Here is a 6,715-nt window from a genome sequence, read left to right as displayed (position 1 = left end):
CCGGCCACCTTGGGGGTGCATCTTGCAATCCCACTACTCCAAGGTCACTCATTTCTTCTCCAATCTCTCCTTGGTGAAGAGACTTAGAGGTTCCCTATTTTGGGAACTTGGAGAAACCTATTCATCCATCTAAATCCATAGATTTATTATGCAAGGAATGAAGGCCCTCTCTTTGGGTGATTAGCCTTTGCTTATGCAAAGAGGAATCTACAAAGGTACAATTTCAACTCACTTTGTTTTGAGTTGAGTTTTGGTTCACCAATCTACTAGGCTTTGAATTTCTTGGTTAATGTTTTGTTTTTAAGTGCCTGCTAGCATGATTCCGCCTTTAATTGTTAATTGCATGCTTATTGATGTTGCTTAAATGAACATGTTTTCACAAAATAATCCTTCATTCCCTACACGAACAACATGATAGAGATACACATCAAAGATCATTAAGTTCTATGAAAATCATAAGCATTGACAAGGCATTCGTAACTATGAACACCATGATACAACTGCCAGGAATTCACTTAACACGATCATGACCATTGACCTCCACTACTTGTAAATATAAGTTCATAACTATTAGGTGAAACTCCCTTATTTTTTAGCATCAAATTCATGCATGCAAACTAAGTATACATCCTTAATCAACATACAAGAATAAGTTCTGAATTAAACAGATAAGCAAATTGCATTCACGATTCATGGACTAATAACTGAAGGTAATCAATTCATATGCAATATATGTTCATGGCTTTGAATTCGCCTCTAGCTAATACAAGTTTAGTTCCTCATGTTTGCAATTAAACAAAACCAATCTAATTTAAACAATGAACTAAAACTAAGGATAGAATACACCTAGAAACTCTCCAGCACTCCAATGGCCTTGGATGGCAGGCACGGCACAAAGCTCCTTCTTCTCCTTGGAAAGATGAAGCACAATTGTGTATTTTTCTGATTTTAGGCTCTTGTGTATGTGGTGCTATGAATGGTGCGAATTTGGTGTATTTATAGGGCTAGGGTTCGTCACAAAGGTTGTAGAAGGATTTGTATGGCAGGTTCCTAGGGGGAAGAGAATTAATGTGAAATTCCCTTATATTTGTAACGATTAGGTGAAATTCCCTTATATTCTAGCATCAAATCCCTGCATGCAAACTAAGTATGCATCCTTAATAAACATACAAAAATAACTGGATGTAATCAATTTATATAAAACATATGATCATGGCTTCGAAAAGAAACTTAGTTACACATGTTCATCATAACTAAAAAATAATCAAAAATAAACATTGAAACTTAAAATAAAGATAGAAAGAACCCAGAAAACTCTAGTGACTTCAATGGATGATTGCAAGTTACGGCACACTCATTCTTCTCTGGCCCCAGTAGGTTACGGCACAAGCTTTTAATAAAACATGCGGCACCAGGCTCTCTCCCTGATTACTGCAACAAGAATATATATATAGGGTAGGGCATGGCTGACTCTAAGGAGAAAAAAGATTAGGGTGTTTGAATTATCTTAGGACTCCTAGAATCAGGTGGGAAGTATTTAGAATGTGACAAGGATTCCTTTTGTAGCCGGAAATAAGATGAGATAATGTTGGATAAAATGGGATAATGTTATTTCTTAGTTAAATTAGTATTTCAAGTCATTTTCGTGTGTTTGCAGGACCAAAGAGCTAAATTATCAAGAAAGTACATTTTGGAGCTTGATGCGAAATATATAAGCACGCAAATTAAACCCTTTTTTTTATCAAATGTAGTAAAGAATGTAAGTAGGGATCGTTCTAGGCCGGGGATTAGGAAGGATTGCTAAAACACTTAAAACTGACTCAAAAACGTAAAACAAAGTTTAAAACACTAACTTAAACTCAAAGAATGCAAAACTAAACTATAAAACACTAAAACAACTCAAAAGACTCAAATCTGCCAAAAAACACAAACTAGGCAGATTTGGACTCTAAACACTTAAAAACGCAATTTAAAACATATTCTATCTAGTTAGACACTCTAAAGTAAATGGGGGTTTGGTTTCGGACGAAAATCAAGTAAAATAAAACAAGAAAGACTTAAACAGATTTTAGACGAAATTAGGTGAATTAGATGGATGATTGGCTAGCTAGGAGGTTCTTCTCCACACATGACACACTTGCAAACAAAACGATTTCCAGTTGCTTTTCAATAAACCATGAATTCTCAACGCCCCAAATTAACCGTTAATTGCACTAATTAACCCTCAGATTTTTCTAAAGTTATTGAATTGGATGATTGCATACAACCCAAAGTATTCCCCACAAGTTCCCCACATGAATTGCATAATAGAGATACAAGCAAAGATCATTAAGTTCTATGAAAATCATAAGCATTGACGAGGCACTTGTTACTATGAATTGCATGGAACTTGTGCCAAGAATTTACTTAACGCGATTGTGATTAGCAACCTTTACTACTTGTGAATATAAGTTCATAACGATTAGGTGAAACTCCCATATATCCTAGCATCAGATTTATGCATGAAAATTAAGCGTGCACTCTCAACCAACACACACAAATCAGTTTTAATTCATGTAGATAAGCAAATTGAATTCACAACTTATGAAACACAACTGAAAGTAATCAAATCATATAGCAAGCATGAACATGGTTTCGAATTCCCCCTAGCTACGGGGGGTTTAGTTCCTCATACGTACAAAGCAAAAATAAACAAATTTAGACATTGAAAACAAAAGAAAGAAAACACTTAGACGCTCCAACTTGAACAGCAAGCACATCCACGATTTTTCTCCTTCCTTTTTATTGTGGCACAAGGCTTGGGGACAGGTTTGGGGGTTATGATGTATGGAAGAATGGATGGGAGATGGTATGGTAGTGTTTAGGATGGATGGGAGGTGCGGCAAGGGGTGTTTTAGGTCAGTAACTATGGAAGATTGGTGGTGATGGCTGCGGCAGAGATGAGAAGATGGTTTCTGGCGTGAATTATGAATATGGGAGGTGGTAGTTCGGCCAAAGCTGAAATATGAGTATATATAGGCACATAAAACCCTAGGGAAATCAGGTTAGGACTTGGACTTAGCAGAAAATAAGGATTAGGGCCCAAAAAATCAAAATCCAAAGGGGAAAAGGCTTAAAAGGTGCGGCAGAAATGTAGGAAAGGGATTGGGCTTCTAGAATGCCTTGCAAGGCAAGGAAAAAGGTTTCTAGAAAGGTTTAGGTGTGGCAAAGGTCCTAGATCTGAAAGGGATTGGTTTTCTTGTGCAACAAGGATAGGAAATGAAGGGATAGGGTTTCTAGAAACCCATAAACCCAAGGAGATGCACAGCATGGATAGGGAAGTGTTCTAGAGCCTTTCTTTGTGTCCAAAAATGCTTAGGAATCCTTCAATGTTGCTGAAACTTAAGGCCATGTACGTTTAGGAAAGATCAACCCAAAATAGGAAACTTTAGGCTTAACTTTCCTACTTCAAGTAGGAAACCTTGTTTGAGTAGGAATCCTCATTCTTCTAGGAATCCATCTTTGACTAGGAATCCTTCTTCAATTAGGACTCCTTCGTTGATTAGGAATCTTACTTTAATTAGGACTCCTTACATCTTCAACTCTTCAATTTCGTCCATTCCTTTTGCTCAAAGCATGTGATATCCATTCCAAGCTCAATTTTGCTCCAAAAGGCTCCAAAATGCACTACTTTGCATACTTTGCCCTTAAAACTTGAAAACACATGAAAATGGCTTAAAAGACTAACTTAACTAAGAACACACAACGTAAATGCACAAGAACAAGCTCACTAAGTCGCATAAATATGCTTCTATCAGAGCTTTTTGGAGCAGTTTTGGGCATGGAATAAATATCATATGCTTGTGATAGGAGCATATTTAGGCGACTTAGTTGGCTTGTTCTTGTGCATTTACGTTGTTATTTCTTAGTTATTTTAGTCTTTTAAGCCATTTTCGTGTGTTTTCAGGTTCTAAGGACAAAGTATGCAAGAAGGTGCATTTTGGAGCCTTTAGGAGCAAAATTGGGCTTGGAATGGTTATCACATTCTTGGAGCAAAGGAGATGGACGAAATTGAAGACCTAAAGATGCTAGGATTCCTAATTGAAGTTGGATTCCTAAAAGAATGAGGACTCCTACTCACATGAGGATTCCTAATTGAAGTAGGAAAGTTAAGCCAAGGTTTCTTATTTTAGTTTGACCTTTCCTTCCTAAATGTCTCTGAATTCCAACAACATTGAAGGCCTCCTAAGCATAGAGAGGACACAAAATATACCTTCCTTACACAATCAAAGGCCATGCCGCACCCTCTTGACCCCTTTACTCCTCCTTGCAGTGCAAGGGAGAGTGTTCTTTCCTATTTCCTTGCATTAATACACATTCCTATTGTGTTTTATTTCCTTGCCGTATATCTTAGCCTATTTCCCTTAGTTTTTTTATTTTATTTCCTTTTTCTAGAAGCTTTTGACTTAATTTCTGTTAACCAAAATAAGTGAGGGTTTTAATTCCTGAAAACCTTAAATAGACTTCCTTTTTGTAGCCAAAAGGATCCATTCATTCACCCATTCACGCCAGAAATCATCATACATTCTCGGCCACATCCATCCTTCACCATTCTCCATAGTTTCTGACCTAATTCAACCCTTGCGGCACCATACATCTATCCTAACCATAAACCCATCCTTCTACACCATCCATAACCCCCAAAACTCACCAACAAACCTTGTGCCGCAGCAAGAAGGAAGGAAGACAGCCCTTGGACGTGCTTGCCATTCGAGATAGGATTGCTGGAACGTTTTAGGTGTAATCTTTCTTTTGTTTCCAATGTTTCAATTCAATAATTCTTGTTTTATGAGTATGAGGAACTAAACCCCTCTTAGCTAGGGGGGAATTCAAAACCATGTTCATACTTGCAATATGATTTGATTATATCCAGTTATGATTCATAAGTTGTGAATTCTATTTACTTATCCGTTTGAATTAAAACTGGTTTGTGTGTGGGGGTTGAGAGTGCACGCTTAATTTTCATGCATAAATCTGATGCTAGGATATAAGAGAGTTTCACCTAATTGTTATGAACTTATATTCACAAGTAGTGAAGGTTGTTTGTCACATTCGTGTTAAGTAAATTCTTGGCTTAAGTTTCATGCAATTCATAGTTACAAGTGCCTAGTCAATGCTTATGATTTTCATAGAACTTAATGATCTTTGCTCGTATCTGTATTATGCAATTCATGTAGAGAACTTGTGAAGAATGCTTTGGGTTGTTGTATGCAATCATCCAATTCAATGAAATTAGGAAAATCTGAGGGTTAAGTAGTGCAATTCACATTTAATCTGGGGCATTGGGAATTCATGGGTATTGAAGAGCAACTGGAAATCAATTTGTTTGCAAGTGTGTCAAGGGTGGAGAAGAACCTCCTACTAGCCTATCATCCATAGTTTTACCCCAAATTCGTCCAAATTTTGCTTAGTTTATAATCTGTTTGTTTTGTTTTCAAATTCACCAAAACCAAACCCCCCCCTTTACTTTAGAGTGTCTAATTAGTTAGAATCTGTTTACTTTGTGTTTTTAAGTGTTTTGAATCAATTCAAAACCAAAATTCGTCCAAAAGTTTGTTAGAGTCAGAAACTGCCTAATTGTTGTTTTTAGGCAGTTTTGAGCTTTTTTAGATTGTTTTGAGTCTTTTGAGTTTGTTTTGAGTTCTTTGAGTCTAGTTAAGTGTTTTTAGCCTGTTTTTACATATTTGAGTCAGTTTAGGGTGTTTTAGCAATCCCTCCTAATCCCCGGTTTAAGAACGATCCCTACTTATCCATACTACATTTGTCAACATGAGGGTTTAATTTGTGTGTTAAGTTAAATTTCGCATCAAATTTTGGTGCCGTTGCCGGGGATTAGCAACTTTGCTAATCCCTTGTTATTTCTTTTTGTTTATTTTCGTTTGTTTTTATGATTAGTTGCTGACCTTGTTTGTTTTCCTATTTTAGGCACTAGTTTATGACTAGAAGTTCTTAATCTATTCGTGAGCATATTTTTTACTTTGACGACGATTTCGAACGGACTTTGAGACGAAAGAGGAACCAACAAGAATCCAATCCACCTAGCCCTGAACCCGTGCTTGAAGAAGAGGTACAAGAGCAAGAGGAGGCCACGATAGGGATTTTTTAAGAAGTCCAAGATATGGCAGCCGACAATCGAACAATAAATGAGCTTTCTGCTTCGGGATTGGATAATGCCATGCCATTATGCATTCAATATCCAAGGGCTGCCCAAGACAAGACTGACGAGTTTGAATTAAAGTCCAGTTTATTGCACCATATTCCTAAGTTGCATGGGTTGTCAATGGAAGATCCTAATAAACACTTAAAGGAGTTTGTGGTTGTTTGTTCGAGTATGACTCCCGTGAATTTTGATGGGAGTATTTTGAAGATGAAGGCTTTTCCCTTTTCTCTCTTGGACAAGGCTAAAGATTGGTTGTATGAACTAGCTCCCGGAACTGTCACATCATGGGAGAGTATGAAACGGGCATTTTTGGAGAAGTTTTTCCCAACTTCTCGAGTCATTCTTGATAGGAGCATATTTATGCTCCTTAGTTAGTTAGTTCTTATGCATTTATGTTGTGTTTTCTTAGTTAAGTTAGTCTTTTAAGCTATTTTCATGTGTTTTCAGGTTTTAAGGACAAAGTAAGCAAAAGGATGCAATTTGGAGCATTTTGGAGCAAAATTGAGCTAGAATGGA

This window comes from Malus domestica, chromosome 08, assembly GCF_042453785.1.
Source record: "Malus domestica chromosome 08, GDT2T_hap1".
Classification (NCBI taxonomy): domain Eukaryota; kingdom Viridiplantae; phylum Streptophyta; class Magnoliopsida; order Rosales; family Rosaceae; genus Malus; species Malus domestica.
The sequence above is the reverse complement of the archived record's forward strand: the minus strand, read 5'-3'. Positions refer to the sequence as shown.